Source organism: Triticum dicoccoides, chromosome 1B, assembly GCF_002162155.2.
Source record: "Triticum dicoccoides isolate Atlit2015 ecotype Zavitan chromosome 1B, WEW_v2.0, whole genome shotgun sequence".
Taxonomy (NCBI): Eukaryota; Viridiplantae; Streptophyta; class Magnoliopsida; order Poales; family Poaceae; genus Triticum; species Triticum dicoccoides.
In genome coordinates, this window is record NC_041381.1 from 399,773,704 (window position 1) to 399,790,970 (window position 17,267).

General features: G+C 42.7%; 1 long non-coding RNA gene across 9 annotated transcripts; it reads left to right on the plus strand.

The window, feature by feature from the left end:
• The first annotated feature begins 1,945 nt into the window (after positions 1 to 1,945).
• On the plus strand, positions 1,946 to 8,124 carry LOC119337546. 9 transcript variants are annotated; one of them, XR_005163375.1, is made up of 10 exons: positions 1,946 to 2,627; positions 2,721 to 2,951; positions 3,157 to 3,266; positions 3,668 to 3,787; positions 4,946 to 5,110; positions 5,983 to 6,087; positions 6,528 to 6,695; positions 6,801 to 6,927; positions 7,017 to 7,089; positions 7,735 to 8,124. It is a non-coding gene; the product is annotated as an uncharacterized LOC119337546 (long non-coding RNA). The 9 variants fall into 9 exon arrangements; XR_005163391.1 differs by having other exon boundaries at positions 6,528 to 6,647; XR_005163392.1 differs by lacking the exon at positions 7,017 to 7,089 and having other exon boundaries at positions 4,966 to 5,110.
• Positions 8,125 to 17,267: the final 9,143 nt, after the last annotated feature.

The following is a 17,267-nucleotide window of genomic DNA, read 5'->3' on the forward strand; positions in this document are numbered from 1 at the left end:
TAGATAGTGGGGTCACGGATGTGACTGTCGGGTGTGGGGTTCCGGCAAAACCCTTAAGGTTCAACATTTGGGGTGCGCGCGGAGATCTCTCCCCTACCAATCCACGTTCCAACACCTCGCTGAGAATCTAAGCTACACGATGAACAACCAAGGGACGCAAGGTTTATACTGGTTCAGGCCACCATTGTGATGTAATACCCTACTCCAGTATGTGGTGAGTGGATTGCCTTAGAGGGCTGATGATGAATAGTACAGAGGAAGAACAGCCTCGTGAGGGGTGTTCTTGTGGTGGTGTGTTGTTCTGCTTGGGAAAGATCCGATCCCAGATCCTATGGTGGCTAGCCCTATATATATATAGGCCCTGGTCCTCTTCCCCAATATTGAGCAGGAACGGCGCCAACAACGGCCATTTTAAAGGGGAACATCTAGTACAGCTTATCCTGACTAAAGTTGGTCTTCGGCTGCCAAAGGCAATGGCGATGACGCCGTCTTGGGCTCCATGGTGACCTCCATCCTGCTGCTCTGCTGGTCTTGGTCTCGTTGCACTGAAATGGTAACCTTTACTTGATGCCTTGGTACTCCGTGCCTGCGCTTGCCCCCTTTGCACCAAAGAGGAAACAAGGACACTGCACAGGCCGGTGCCCGCCTGGCGCCCGCCTGGTCTCGATCGTCATGGCTTGCGTCATGAGCACCTCGCGAGTTACCCTTGCCTTGATCTCTCCGCCTCCTCGCGAGCTAGCTTGGCGAGGCCGGCCCTGAGGAAGCCTTCTGTCGTCCGCCCAGCAAGGCTTGGCCCCTCGCGAGGGTCTTGAGCTTGAGCAGATGAAGATGGGCCGCACTAGGCCACCACTTGAGCCACGCCGCAGGCCGCAGGCAGGCAAGTCTGGGGACCCCCGTTCCCAGAACGCCGACAATAACAGACTCGCCTCATGCTTCGGCTCGTTCCTATCTCGGCCTCGCAGGGGGAGGGGAGGGGGGTCCCTCCCCCCTCCCCCCTGCTCGGCCTCATGCTACCGCATTGCTGCGTGATAGGTTTTGACAGGAGGCAATGCGTTATTCTGTTTCCACCCCCGCCGCACACACCCCAGAGCCACACCCCTAAGATAGATAGTGGGGTCACGGATGTGACGGACTCGCCTCCGCATGCGACGACGCGGCATGCCGCATCATCGCCTGCTCCGGCTCATTCCTTTCTCGGCCTCGCAAGGGGATGGGAGGGCGGTCCCGACCCCCCCTCCCCCCTGCTCGGCCTCGCGCTACCGCATTGCTGCGCTAGGTTTTGACAGGACGCAATGCGGTTATTCTGTCTCCACCCCCACCGCACACACCCCAGAGCCACACCCCTAAGATAGATAGTGGGGTAACGGATGTGACGGACTCGCCTCCGCATGCGACGACGCGACACGCCGCGTCGTCGCCTACTCCGGCTCGTTCCTGTCTCGGCCCCGCAGGGGGAGGGGAGTGGGTTGATACGTCTCCGTCGTATCTACTTTTCCAAAAACTTTTGCCATTGTTTTGGACTCTAACTTGTATGATTTGAATGGAACTAACCCGGACTGACGCTATTTTCAGAAGAATTGCCATGATGTTGTTTTATGTGCAGAAAACAAAAGTTCTCGAAATGACCTGAAACTCCATGGAATATCTTATAATTTAAAACAATACAGAGGCTAGCCAACTCACCTCCAGGATGCTCTCTCGATTTCAGCCTTCGTTGGCCGTTGGATGGTGGTCAAAATAGTCTTCTGCGTGATCTGAAACGTCGGATGGTTGAGCTGCTCGTTTTCACCGCGTGGTAACCTCGCATTGCCCAATGACGTGTGGGCTCATGCGATGTGCTGGTTGGCTGGGTCAACCGTTTCGTGGTGTGTGCGCACCCTATCCCTGCACGCCGCGTGCACATCGCGTCGTTTGCGGGAGATCGTGCGAGAGCCACGCCCATTGGTCACCGCCCCGCACAAACCCTACCCTTTCCAGCGCTCCCAAATTGATGCAGCCGCCTCCCCTCTCCCTCCCTTCCTTCCCAAACGCGCCGGCCGCCTCCTCTCCACCTGCCGCCTCCCCTCTCCCTCCCTTCCTCCCCAAACGCGCCGGCCGCCTCCTCTCCACCTGCCATACCGCGTCCCTGCTGGCGGTGGGAGGATATCCGGGGGAGCAGAGGAGGGGGTTGGATGAGGGGTTAGGAGGTGCGAGGCGAGCAGGAGGTGGGGTTGCCGGAGGAGCACAGCCGCCAGAGCAGAGCAGAGGAGTTCGATGCAGGGGCACAATGGGATTGTCGGAGAGCGCGCGGTATCCTGCGATACATATCCGCTCCCAAGCAAAGGATGCATCAGCGCTCGCTCCTCCTCTCCCCGACGCCACCGCTTTCCTGCGTCGTTGCTGCCGCCACGGCCTTGCTTGCCATCGACCTCCCGGAGTGCTTCTCTCCACTGCATTCCCCTTTGCACGAGTTCTTGCCTTCAAAGCTAAGATGAAATGGCTCTTCTCATATTTGCCTATAAACTGTTTGATGAAATGCTTGTGTCGTAACGAGTTCTTTTTCTTCAGTTTGTTCTTCCTGCTGCTAAGTATTAGTCCTCTTATTGATCTTGCCTGATTTTCTCGTCGGTCTTGCATTTGAAGCTCAGGTGAATGGCCTTTTCCTTTCCTTATCTCTTACTGTTTAATGAAATGTTGTGCCCTGATGAGTTCTTTCCCATGGAAATCATGGGATATGATAGGGGTTGTGACTCTATGAGGATGTTGTTTAGTGTGAACTGCAACTTTTTTTGGTTGGTGGAGTTCCTCGAGCATTGCTTAACTTGAATGATAAACTACTGAGCAAGTTGGCCTGAGAGCAGCGAGGTTACAGCTCCAGATGGTTCTTGGTTGCAATGGGGGGAGATGCAGGGGAGGGTGAGGAGGCTAACGACAGGGTGAAGTAGCCCGGCGACGAGTGCAAGCAGCATGAGGTTTTTGCTCTTTTCTTGTTCTGCTTCTAGCTTAATTATAAGTCCAAGTTTATGCACTTTCTAGAAGGATGACGGTGAGGAGGGGCTACCTTTTCCTCGGAGAGGACCCTAACTGAACTTTGTATCAAAGCTTTGTGTGTGTTTCTCCTTAATCTGTGTGTAAATTCAGAGTTCTAATCACCATCCTGGTGTTTGCTGGTTTCAGGCATTGTATGGGATTGATCTATCATGCTGGGATTAGTTGTAGACTTCCTTGCTGAACCATACAGGGAGCAATGCATCCCCAGTTTGCTTCCAGAGAAGGAAGGGGAAGAGGTGAACCTGCTTGTTCTTCATTGATTCCTAAATAAATATCTAATCTGTAATATATTTTTATATCTATGCTCAGTTACAATTACAACATGGGGCTTCAAGTGTCTATTACTGTGGATCACCAATATTTTGTTATATCCGTGCATTTTAGTTACGACTAAGTGCCACACCAATGAATGTGAATGTCTGTTCAGGTAATAAGTATCACCATTAGCAATTTCGTTTGTCCCCATAGGCTATGTGTGTCCCATGTCCTTTCAGTACCTTCTGCTATTTTCCTGCATTTTCGCGTACCATGCTGCAATGTTGCATTAGTTTTTGGCCGAAACATCTTGCCTAGATATGGCCATTTTATTTGTGCTACACCATGGTTAGTTAGCTGAGCCATTTAAATACAATTTCAGGGTTTTCTTGTTGCTGCTATTCCTCGTGGATATTCAAGAGGCAACTTGGCACCTAATGTCAGCAACGTGCTTATCGGTGACGAGGGAAATGAAAGAAGGCTGCAATGGAATTTGTACTAGGTATGTTTCTCCGTCTCCTCAACTCTCTCAATCTTCATTCCAATTCCCGCCTATAGAGATTGATATTGGTCTGTAGCTAGGTTCAAATATTTTGTTCCTTACATTAAGCAACTTCCCTCGAAAAATAATGTTTCATCGTTGTGCCTCTAAAAAATCATTGTGCCTCTTACAGACTATAGTACCTATTACAGACTACAGCTTACCTGTAACTCCAAGTCCTATCATAATCTTGGTGGAATCTGAAAGATATAAAGCATATGTACCAATAGACCAAAAAATCCTCTCTGTTGTAAAATGAAAGAATTAAGAACTTAATAGTACGTAGAAAATAGTGGTATTAGTTGAAACACTATTGTAAAGAGCAATTTCAGTTCATTGAAGATTCTGTCCCTTGTGGTAGGCATTCTTTGCAAATTCTTTAGCTTAATTGATGTGCACTCGTTGTAATTTTCAGTAGCAAGTGCATCACGTATTTGGTTAATGCATTGTTTTTTCTTTTCCATCCATAATGATATTTGAAGACAAGGAATTAGTATGAGATGCTTTGGGGGGTTCAAACACTTGGGTAAGATTAAACACATGTGCTGAATTGGCAGTCCTTCATCCAAATTTTCTTGATAATGATACACCATTTGGCGACAAGTTCTCTACAAAACTGGTATTTTTATGACACATGGTCGTGTAGCTGTGATCAGAGAACTTGTTAAGATATAGTGGGAAAGGGACCAGAAATGCGGTCTGTATGACCGAAAACATCCTGAACAAGTGAACATATGGTTGTTTATTATTTATTATGCTCTGTTTTTTAGGAAACTATCTGAACTCTTCTGAGGGGCGTTCGTTCTCTATTGTTTTTCTTTAAAAGTTTCTCCACGATGGCACTTTCCATCTAGAAAGAGCATCAAGGCCGGCGACCCCATTTTTGTTAGGATGGAAGATAAATTATTGTTAATTTTTTTCGATTTCCTTTATTCCGTAAATGGCAATACAAGATATGTTTGGGCCACATGATTCTATTCCAAAAATTTAAACAACTTAGCAATTAATGGTGCATCTGTTATGTATTTGTTTATAATGAGCTCGACTATTTTGCAACATACACTGCATTTCCAGGGGTAACCCTTTTGCTTATTTATTTTTTCGCTATGCTCTATGAAGATCAGATTTTGGCCATGTAGTTTCCGGTGACTGGAAGTCTAAAACTGAGGATAGGACAGATTGTTTTGATTCCGATTACTTGGAGATCTTGTGGCTTGCTGTCCCTGGATCAGTCAGACCTACGGCAGCATCAACTCGTTGATCCTAGAGGCCATGGTTCTCGAGGTAAGAAATATAAGCACACTAGAGAGAATCCCTGTGCCATATGAACAAATCTCTTTCTCATCGATGCAATCTATTCATTTAAAACAATAATGAGGCTAGCCAACTCGCATGGAGAAGGCTCCCCCGATCGCTTCCTTTGATGGCCGTTCAATCGTGGTCAAACTGGTCTTTAGTTTGCTTCCCATCTTGCTTCTATGTTGGATGCTGACTTAGATGTCATGCTACTTAGCTCATTAGTTTGCTTCCCGTCTTGCTTCCATGTTTTTTCTTCACCATGTTATCTTTAGCCTTCCACGCCACTGATTTGGTTGGTTTATTTCCTTGCATAGTTCTCCTTGTTTGCCACTGATAAATACAACGATTATGTGATGTATGTATTTATTGTTTTAGCTAATGTGTCTCTTTTATTATTATTATCATCCTCTATGGTTAATCACACATTTCATTGTTGTGCTTCGGAGTCTATGGTGTACTGCATGCAACATGATACAATCTGCAGTGGTTAATAAAACTAAATATGATAGCAAATGAAAACTATTGTGATGCCTTGAACTATGATGGACACATAACAAAAGGCGTACAATAACTTCGAACTTTATTCCACTGACGAGATGTGTCAAATTTATTGTACAATATAAATTTATTCCACTGACAAGATGTGTCAAATTTATTTAATGTTTTTTGTATTGTGGTCGATGCAGTCCCAGGACTAACGTTGGAATATTCATGTGTTATAGGCCAATATAGATTTCTCAATGTATCATTTTGGCACTGTTTGACTGCTGAACAATATTGCCATGCTGATCATTTCTCATGTCTTTGCAATTTTTGGTATTTGTTTTGATTTCGTTGTGTGGTGTGCTTTTATCTAGGTGAGTTGAGTTGCTACTTGGTTGGAGATGTTGATGTCGTTCGAGACGCCCGCTGGATTCACCCTTTTCAAGGTTCTGAATAAGGGCAAGCTCGACAAGGTCGAGGTGAGTGTTCGTCACCACCTCAGCTCTTGGTTTGGTTTGGATTACTCGTGTTTTTTTATTTTGACTGCAAAATAACTTCTCTTTTCAACACACTTAGTACATGATCTAGCAATCACATTATAATAGAGTAAGTGAGAAAAAGCTCTTTATTTAAATGACCAAGAATCCATGGTGTGCTCCTGAACTGCAAGGAACACTCCACTACGAAACTCACTTAAGCAGGCTGATAGATCGATGCTAATTCCGTTATTATTATTTTTTATTGCCTAAGCGCCGAACAAGCTAATTAGGGCTTCTTCTACAAATTTGTCCCAATGCAATTAGCAGGCTAGCATATTCGAAAAATGAAATTTTGAATGACATATAGCAGGATATGCATGTATTCCTACTCCTATCTTATATGGACAAATAGATCTAACAGCTTGCTTGCTTGCTTGCAGTGGTACAGGTATGATCTTCATGGAGCTAGCCATCATTGGATTTGGTAATACATAATCACTTATTCAGAGAGCCCAAGGTGAGAAGGGAAGAGCATCTAGAACACCACCACCTACTAATCAGTGAGCTACTATCTGTCTTTGAATGAGTTACTTAACAAGAGAAGGCAGGTAGCAATAGAACACGTGCAATCTCAATGTTTACTAATTATCTATTTCTGAATTTATTCGTTCCCAGCTGCTCTGAATCTGGGTGTTTTGCTTGTTGCTTTGTAGGAGTTTCCTACCTTTCTTCTGCAAATCTGGAATGCCTTTATGGCATGATCATGTGAAAAAGTACCTTGATGCAGTAATGGATTTGATTATCACTGGTTACTCTGTTTTCACGAATTACTATCCAACCGTAAGTCTGTTCTATACCCTAAGGCCCATGTAAATCTGATAGAAGATTAAGCTATTTAATTTTAACTAAAAAGGATAATATTCTTTCAGTCGCTTGAATCTGTCCAGACCTGAAAAATACTTATACTTTGAAAGCTTGATATATGAGTATGTAATTTTACAGGTATGTAAATAGCCGACAATGTTATTGTTCAAATGTACTCGAGCCAGGTTTTTGGTGTTTCATTGCAACCAAAAGAATTAGTAATATTGTTTTGATGAAAACATGGTCGCACTTGTCGGTGTTGTATAATAGGATTCTTAATTAGTGGCATAGGATTTTTTTCCCTAAGATCCACTATGAAGTTGATTGAAAGTCCATTTTCCCTAAGATCCACTATGACAATGAAAAAGATTTCTGAAAACTGTGTCACCATAAATGTTCCATCATTGTCCATACCAGTCCCATGCGGAAAAAAAATCCTATACGACCGAGTCGTATGGACCCGATCGTGAGACCCACTCCAGCGCTTGCCAACTATCCATCCGAATCTTAATGCAACAGGCGTCTCCTTCCCCACTTCCCTGTTTCACTCCTTATCTCCTCCAACGCACCCAAAATCCAGCCGCTGGTCATGCCATTCATTCCACCGCCTGACGGCATGGCGCACCTGCAACACTTTCCCCTGGGAGCCTTGCCGCCAATGGTGCCGCGCGCGGTGGTCGCCCCCTCGTTCCCCCTTCCCTGTTTGCAAATCCAGATTAAAACTCGAACCATTTATTCTGCTAGATATGCTTGTACTGAATTTATTATCTTATACATTGACAGAGCATGGAAGAACCAAAAGGTAGTTGATCAGCAGGATGGCAAGAGGAAGACAAGAACCAAATTAAAGTTTGTTGATGTGCATGTCTGTATCTATCAAGATTCAGTGCTATGTAGAAATGTCCCTGAGATTTGTTTCACTCAACGAGACCAAACAATCTGGAACACAAGTAGGATAGTTGATGCTTTTTTCATTTTTCTTCTGATAAAAAGGAATCTTCATCTGCCAAGAATACCGCCTACAAGCATGTATGCCTAATTACCTATATGCTGATTTAACAAGCTCACATACATGTCCATTTTTGAAAATAGTTTACCATCCTCAAACATATAACTTGTGTGTTGTTGCTTTCCATTATATTGAGAAAAACATAAGTTTCATTGGACCTTTTATTCATTCAGGAGCTCTAAATGACACCGTTGTATTGGCAACATATTCAGTCATTTCGGATCATCTTTCAGAGTCATTCTGGACTGTTCATGCCAAATTGTTGGTGTGTGCTGTAAAAAACTGAAAAAAGGCAGTTCATGTTTATTTTTCTTCTGAATTTTGTTCCCCTATAAGATGTGGCCTACTGTATACTCTTGGCATAAATGAGTTGTGACATTTGTTGTTGTCCACTATTTTCTTTGCAATTTCCCTGGTATGTTGTCAACAATTTGGCGTGAACATTCCAGGTTTGTCAGAGACAAATTCATAAGGTTTGACAATACATGTTGGCCAATTGTCAGGTAACAAAGCAAGTATATAGTTACAGAACAAAAGGATATAGTCATTTTTATGTTCCAACAAGTAAATGGCAGCGACAGAGTGGCACCCAGCCAACAAAGGATTTGAGGCTGATCAATACCCTTATGCCAATATACATGGTTCAGTTCTGGACCACAACAGTTCACATTTTTGTTACTGAAAACCCTCAGGGCCTCACCTATCCATGATGGTTGAAAGAAGTAGTAGAGAAAGATACCACATAGGTTGTTACAAAACTTATTGCTGGACCTATACATCGCACATTGATCTTCACATCCATGCCCTCGACAATAAAGGGGATCAATCGCGTGATGGATGGGCTGGAGTTTGTTTCCATGGCCGACTACGCAGCGTCATCAGGATGCCCGATGGATAGCCGTTGTGCCAGCTCCGAGCTGTTGTGTAGTTCGTCGCCATGGCTGACTTCGCGCATGGTGCAGTTCGTCGCCATGGCTGACTTCACGCGTGACGGAGCAGATGGATGGGTAGCCCGTGGTGGTACATCAGGGACGACGTGCTGTCGTGCCGCACGGTCGCCGCTGTGCCGTCAGGCGGTAGCGAGAATGGCATGACCAGCGGCTGGATTTTGGGGGCGTTGGAGGAGATAAGGAGTGAAATAGGGAAGCAGGGAAGGAGACGCCTGTTGCCTTAAGATTCGGACGGGCAGTTGGCGAGCGCTGGAGTGGGTCTCATGATCGGGTCCGTACGACCCGGTCATATAGGATTTTATTTTCTGTCCCATGACATATTAATTTCAGAAGAATAAATTCTTATTCAGATGTTCATTGTGTTTTTGTGTACTGCTATATCTAAAAAAGCAAGTGTTCAGCTAAAACCAGAGCTGTGGTTAAGATACTCTTCGCACCTAGGATATGTGTATATGTTCAGATTGCTCTCTGCGCCATTTTGTTACCCAGCTGACAAGCTGAGAAAGAAAGGAAAAGGATAAACAGTCTTCGCTGGCTCCGCCCCCTGCCGCTTCATATTCAGCTCCTTACGGGCCACAGGCATAGCTCTACGTGGGTTGGGCTAAATAACATATGGACTATCCTAATACCTCTTGATCCCTATATCTCCGCATATGCACAACAAAGACATGTTTTTTTCTTAGGTTTTTTTACCCTTTTTCCTCTTTTTTGCAGGAAAAATATGCATGGCCAAATTTCTCATTATGATAACCATGTTTCCAAACTTGCTAAAAAAATACAACCATGCCAACTTTACTCTCTCATCATAGTGCCCATATTTTCAAACTGAACATATGCATATCATATGCAAAGTTTCCCTTTTCCCAGACTTATTTAACAACGTAATAAACATGTTTAAAAAATAGCATGATTTAGTTGAAGGTTCTTGCAGCATGAAACTATTTTTATTGAAAACATGTCTTCAACAGGTCTCTGCGCCATTTGGCGCAACGGGTCAACTAGTAAATAATAAAAAATCCTCGCCAAAGATGAAGACCAGGGGGCCCACACCCTCTCCACGAGGGTGGGGGCGCGCCCCTCCCCCCTGGGCGCGGCCCCCTACCTCGTGGCCCCCCTGGATGCCCTCCGACGCCAACTCCAACTCCATATATTGGCTTTCAGGGAGAAAAAAATCAGAGAGAAAGTTTCATCGCGTTTTACGACACGGAGCCGCCGCCAAGCCCTAATCTCTCTCAGGAGGGCTGATCTGGAGTCCGTTCGGGGCTCCGGAGAGGGGGATTCGTCGCCGTCATCATCATCAACCATCCTCCATCACCAATTTCATGATGCTCACCGCCGTGCGTGAGTAATTGCATCGTAGGCTTGCTGGACGGTGATGGGTTGGATGAGATTTATCATGTAATCGAGTTAGTTTTGTTAGGGTTTGATCCCTTGTATCCATTATGTTCTGAGATTGATGTTGCTATGACTTTGCTATGCTTAATGCTTGTCACTAGGGCCCGAGTGCCATGATTTCAGATCTGAACCTATTATGTTTTCATGAATATATGTGTGTTCTTGATCCTATCTTGCAAGTCTATAGTCACCTACTATGTGTTATGATCCGGCAACCCCGAAGTGACAATAATCGGGACCACTCCCGGTGATGACCATAGTTTGAGGAGTTCATGTATTCACTATGTGCTAATGCTTTGTTCCGGTTCTCTATTAAAAGGAGGCCTTAATATCCCTTAGTTTCCAATAGGACCCCGCCGCCACGGGAGGGTAGGACAAAAGATGTCATGCAAGTTCTTTTCCATAAGCACGTATGACTATATTCGGAATACATGCCTACATTATATTGATGAACTGGAGCTAGTTCTGTGTCATCCTATGTTATGACTGTTACATGATGAACCACATCCGGCATAATTATCCATCACTGATCCGGTGCCTACGAGTTTTCCATATACTGGTTCTCGCTCATTTACTTTTCCGTTGTTACTGTTACAATCACTACAAAATACCAAAAATATTACTTTTATTGTCTTTACTTTTGTTACCATTACCACCACTATCATATTATTTTGCTACTAAACACTTTGCTGCAGATACTAAGTTTCTAGGTGTGGTTGAATTGACAACTCAGCTGCTAATACTTGAGAATATTCTTTGGCTTCCCTTGTGTCGAATCAATAAATTTGGGTTGAATACTCTACCCTCGAAAACTGTTGCGATCCCCTATACTTGTGGGTTATCAAGACCATTTTTCCGGCGCCGTTGTCGGGGAGCATAGCTCTATTCTTTGAGTATTTGGGATTTATATCTGCTGGACACTATGAAGAACTTCAAAGACGCTAAGACAACTATTTATCCCTCAACTACGAGGGGAGGTATGGAACTGCCATCTAGCTCTGCACTTGATTCACCTTCTGTTATAAACAAGCTAGCGACACCTAAACCTGCTTCTGCTATTCGTTCCAATATGTCGCATGTTATTGATGATGCCACTTCTGCTATGCATGATACTTATGATGAAACTACTTCTATACTTGATACTACTGTGCCTCTTGGTGAATTTCTAGATGAACAAATTTCTAAGTCTAGAGAAAGAGAAATTATTGAAACTGAACACGATGATGTCAGTGATGATGAAAATAGGCCTGCTATTCCTGAGGGTTACCTTTTTAATGCTAAATCTACTGAAGCTATTCTTGCTTGCCAGGATAGTCTTGAACGTAATAGGTTGCTAGTTAAATGGAGTAAAGAATCTTTTAGAGGTAGGATGAGGCCCGACCCTGCTTTTGCTACTTCACCTATCTGTGTTCCTGATCAGGATTATTATGATTTTTCTGTGGATCCAGATATAATTACTTTGGTTGAATCTGATCCTTTTTATGGCTATGAATCTGAAACTGTTGTGGCACATCTTCGTAAGTTAGATGATATAGCTGCCCTGTTTACTAATAATGAGAGATCGCGCTACCTTTATTTACTCAAAATATTTCTGTTCTCATTAAAGGGTGATGCTAAGATATGGTTTAATTCTCTTGATCCTGGTTGTGTGCAAAGTCCCCATGATATGGTTTATTACTTCTCTGCTAAATATTTCCCTGCTCATAAGAAACAAGTTGCTTTGAGGATATATATAATTTTGTGCAAATTGAAGAGGAGAGTCTCCCACAAGCTTGGGGGAGGCTTCTCAAGTTACTTAATGCTTTCCCTGATCATCCTCTTAAGAAACCTGAAATACTTGATATCTTTTATAATGGACTAACTGATGCTTCCAGAGATTACCTGGATAGTTGTGCTGGTTCTCTTTTCAGGGAAAGAACACCGGATGAAGCTGAAATTCTATTGTATAATATGTTGACAAATGAAAATAATTGTGCACCTCCTGAGCCAACTCCCGAGCCAGCTCCTAAGCCAATTACTGAGCCTATTCCTAAACCAATTCCGAAGAAGAGAGGTGTTCTATTTCTTAGTCCCGAAGATATGCAAGAGGCAAAGAAATCTATGAAAGAAAAAGGTATTAAAGCTGAAGATGTTAAGATTTTACCTCCTATTGAAGAAATACATGGTCTTAATTTACCACCTGTTGAAGAAGTATATGATCTCAATTACTTATTTAATGAAGAACCTCCCAACATCCCGACACAGGTAGTAAAGGTAAATTCTCTCTACAGATATGATAAAACTAAAGTCCCTCCTACTAAAATTGCTAGTCAGTGCTTGGATGAGTTTGATGACTTTATGTTTAAGCAAGATGACTTTAATGCTTATTTTGGTAGACAATTAAAACAGAATACCATTATGATTAAATGCTTGAGTGATTATATGGCTAATATTAGAGGTGAACTGAAACTTGTTAGCAAACATGCTTCTATGATTACCACTCAAGTAGAACAAGTACTTAAAGCTCAGAAAGAAGTGCTTAATGAAATGAATAGTAAGAAAAATGATTATGCTGTTAGAGTGGCTACTAGAACTGGTAGAATGACTCAGGAACCTTTTTATCCTGAAGGCCACCCTAAGAGAATCGAGCAAGATTCTCAAAGAAATAATATTGATATGCCTAGTTCTTCTAAAAGGAAGAAAAAGAAAAATGATAAAATTGTGCAAACTTCTAGTGAACCTATTGCTGAACCACCTGATAATCCAAATGATATCTCTATGTCTGATGCTGAAACACAATCTGGTAATGATCATGAACCTAGTAAAAATGTTAATGATGATGCTCAACCTAGTAATGATAATGATGTAGAAGTTGAACCTGCTGTTGATCTTGATAACCCACAATCAAAGAATCAACGTTATGATAAAAGAGACTTTGTTGCTAGGAAACATGTTAAAGAAAGAGAACCATGGGTTCAAAAACCCATGCCTTTTCCTCCCAAACCATCCAAGAAAAAGGATGATGAGGATTTTGAGCGCTTTGCTGAAATGATTAGACCTATCTTTTTGCGTATGCGATTAACTGATGTGCTCAAAACAAATCCTTATTCTAAGTATATGAAGGATATTATTACTAATAAAAGAAAGATACCTGAAGCTGAAATTTCCACCATGCTTTCTAATTACACTTTTAAGGGTGGAGTACCAAAGAAACTTGGAGATCCCGGAATACCTACTATACCATGCTCCATTAAAAGAAATTATGTTAAAACTGCTTTATGTGATCTTGGAGCCGGTGTTAGTGTCATGCCTCTCTCTTTATATCGTAGACTTGACTTGAATAAGTTGACACCTACTGAAGTATCTTTGCAAATGGATGATAAATCAACCGCTATACCTGTCGGTATTTGTGAGGATGTGCCTATTGTGGTTGCAAACGTTACTATTCTAACGGACTTTGTTATACTTGATATTCCCGAGGATGATAGTATGTCTATTATTCTTGGAAGACCTTTTCTTAATACTACAGGAGCTATTACTGATTGCAATAAAGGCAATGTCACTTTTCATGTTAATGGCAATGAGCACATGGTACACTTTCCGAGGAAACAACCTCAGGTCTACAGTATCAACTCTATTGGAAAAATTCCATCGATTATATTTGGAGGTTTTGAATTTCCTCTCCCTACTGTCAAGAAAAAGTATGATATACTTATTATTGGGGATGTCCATATCCCCGTTGAGGTAACATAGTGTTATTCGAAATTTCTCCGGTTCCGTGTTAATCGGAATGAGCCCGTTAACAAGACTTGATCAACCTTGTTAGTGGATTCATTTTGATGATCACGAGATGGATGAAACTAGAAGCACAACCTTCTGTACCCTCTTTATATTTTCTGTTATTTAGTAGAAATAAAGTAAAATAATATTTTTCTGTGTGTCTCCTGACTTATCCGCTCAATATAAAAATATCCCGCAAATAAAAGTCCTCAGAATGCCATGCCAATTTAATATGATTTTTTCCGAATTATTTGAGAATTTACTGTGCAAAAATCACCGCGGGGGGAGCTGCCACCTGGCCATGAGGGTGGAGGGCGCGCCCTACCCCCCTGGGCACGCCCCCCTACCTCGTGAGCCCATGGTGGCCCTCCTCCACTTATCCCTGCACCCATCTTCTTCCTTTGTCTCACACAAACCCGAAAAACCAACTCAAGCACGAGTTCCAGCCCCGTTGCTGTGATTTTCGATCTCGTAGCTCAAAGCACCTCTCGCAAAACTGCTTGGGGAGATTGTTCCTTGGTATGTGACTCCTCCATTGGTCCAATTAGTTTTTGTTCTAGTGCTTTATTCATTGCAAATCTGTGCTGCATAGGTGACCATGTTCTTGAGCTTGCATGTCAAATTTATATGGTTCCAAGTAGTTCCAATGCTTTATATAGGCTCTAGGCACTCGCAGGAGTTGTTGCTATCAATTTTTTTGAAGCTGGTTCACTTTTATTTGAAGTTACTAAAAACTTCAGATTATTTCAGAAATAATGAAGAGATTTTTGAGGGGCTCGTCGAGCCGAAGCTCGAAGGAAAAACAAAAGGAAGAGGAACAGAAGCCCAAATTTAATTTACCTCGCACCGCGGAGGTCCGGCCTTGTGAATGGCCTTCCGATGACTTTTTGAGGAGAGCTGGGATTTATGAAGATTTCTATTTATTGATTGAGAATGCTGGCCTCACCAACTTCCTCCACGACCAACGTCATCAGTATCTCTTACTCACAAATACTTTTGTGCAAAACTTCTACTTTTTCCCTAAGAAATCACCTCCAACAGTAGAGTTTCATTTATATGACGTTGTTAAAGAGATGACATTAGCAGAATTCTGCGAGGTTTGCAGAATACCCTTTGAGGGCACCTTAGATGAACCCCACCGTAACGAAGTAGAATCTTTTGTTAACACTATCACGGTGGGAGAAACCAGGAAGGTTTCTGATGCAAGGATCACTAGCATACATTATCCTGTTTTACGCTACTTTGCCTTATTTGCTAGTCGTTGCTTGATTGGACGCGGGAACTGTTGGAACCTTAGTATTCCTGATATTATTATTTTGCTCCATGGTTTATACCGCAATAACTCTGTTAGTATGGGTGGAATTGTTGCTAGACGGTTAAGCATGAACCGTACTAAGGGCCCCATCTTTGGAGGCCTTTATGCTTCACGCCTAGCTGAACATTTTGAAATACCTATTAGGCATGAGGAGGAAGAAGAAACAGCGCTGCCCTGTGCTTATTTAGATTACAAGAGTATGATAGCACATGATTTTCTTGTTAAGAGTCGCGATGGGGAGCTCAAATATAAATTATACTTGGATAAACATCACCTTGAGACTATTACCTTGCCTGCTCCCTCTTTGTTTAACTTGTCTACAGGGCCTTACATTGTTCCGTGGGCGGCTGTTCAAGCCTATCGGAATCCTGCACCAGCCCCGGAACCGAAGCCACGAGATGAGCCTCCACGAATGTCTGTTTATTCTTGGAATCCTGAGGCGGTTGCCAACCAGTGGCAATCAGAGTCCTCTTCGTCACAGTATGACCCCAGCTATACCTATGGGTATCTGCCAGGCTATCCCTGGCAATAGACCAACTTAGGCCAAAAGCCTAAGCTTGGGGGAGTACGTATTTCCCACCGACAATACATTTATGTTCACACACACTTATTGCTAGATGTCGGTGTTCATACTCTTTCACTGTAATATCCATGCTAGATTTTTTTTTCTGCTTTCTTCTTGTGTGTTTAATAAACCTTAAGAAAAACAAAAAAAGTTAGTAGTAGTTTATTTCTTTGCTGTAGTAGTTAAAAAGGAAAACCCAAAAATATTTCACGTTCTTCTTTTGTTTGTTGGGAGCTTTCCCGTGCAAATAGTTTTTCTTTTCCTTTCTTTGGGGGTCGAGAAGACCATATTGAAAATGCTTAGTGGCTCATATAAACATGAATGATTATTTAACTTAGAGCCCATATCACTTGTCTTCTCTCTTGAGTTGAATGCTTGCAGATTCCAGCTTAGTCCAATGCACATGCACTCTTATTATTATACACACTGTTCGGTCGTGCAAGTGAAAGGCAATAATGATGATATATGATGGACTTATTGGGATGAGAAAAGCTGGTATGAACTCGACCTCTCTTGTTTTTGTAAATATGATGATTCATCATTCCTGATTCAGCTATTATGAAGTAAACATATTTGCAATGACATTTAGAGATTATAGTTGCTTGTGCCATGCTTGATTAGCTATGAGTTATAATGGTTTACCTTGCATGCCAACATGCTATTAGAATGATTATGATATAGTATGATGGGATGGTATCCTCCTTTGAATGAATTGAGTGACTCGACTTGGCACATGTTCACGCATGTAGTTGAATCAAATCAACATAGCCTTCATGATATTTATGTTCATGGTGGATTATATCCTACTCATGCTTGTATTCGGTGTGAATTAATTTAATTGCATGTTTACTACTGTTGTCGCTCTCTCAGTTGGTCGCTTCCCAGTCTTTTGCTAGCCTTCACCTGCACTAAGCGGGAATACTACTTGTGCATCCAAACTCCTTAAACCCCAAAGTTGTTCCATATGAGTCCACTATACCTTCCTATATGCGGTATCTACCTGCCGTTCCAAGTAAATTTGTATGTGCCAAACTCCAAACCTTCAAATGAAATTCTGTTTTGTATGCTCCAGCAGCTCATGTGCAACTAGGGCTGCCTATATCTTCCATGCTAGGTGGGTTATTCTCAAGAGGAGTGGACTCCGCTCCTAATTCATGAGAAAGGGCCGGTAACCGGGATGCCCAGTCCCATGATCCAAAAAGATCAAAGCAAATCAAAATAATTAAACAAAGCTCCCCCTAGGACCCGTTGAATGTTGGAGGCACTCGTTGTTTCGAGCAAGCCATGGATTGATGCTTGTGGAGGAGGGGGAGTATAAACCTT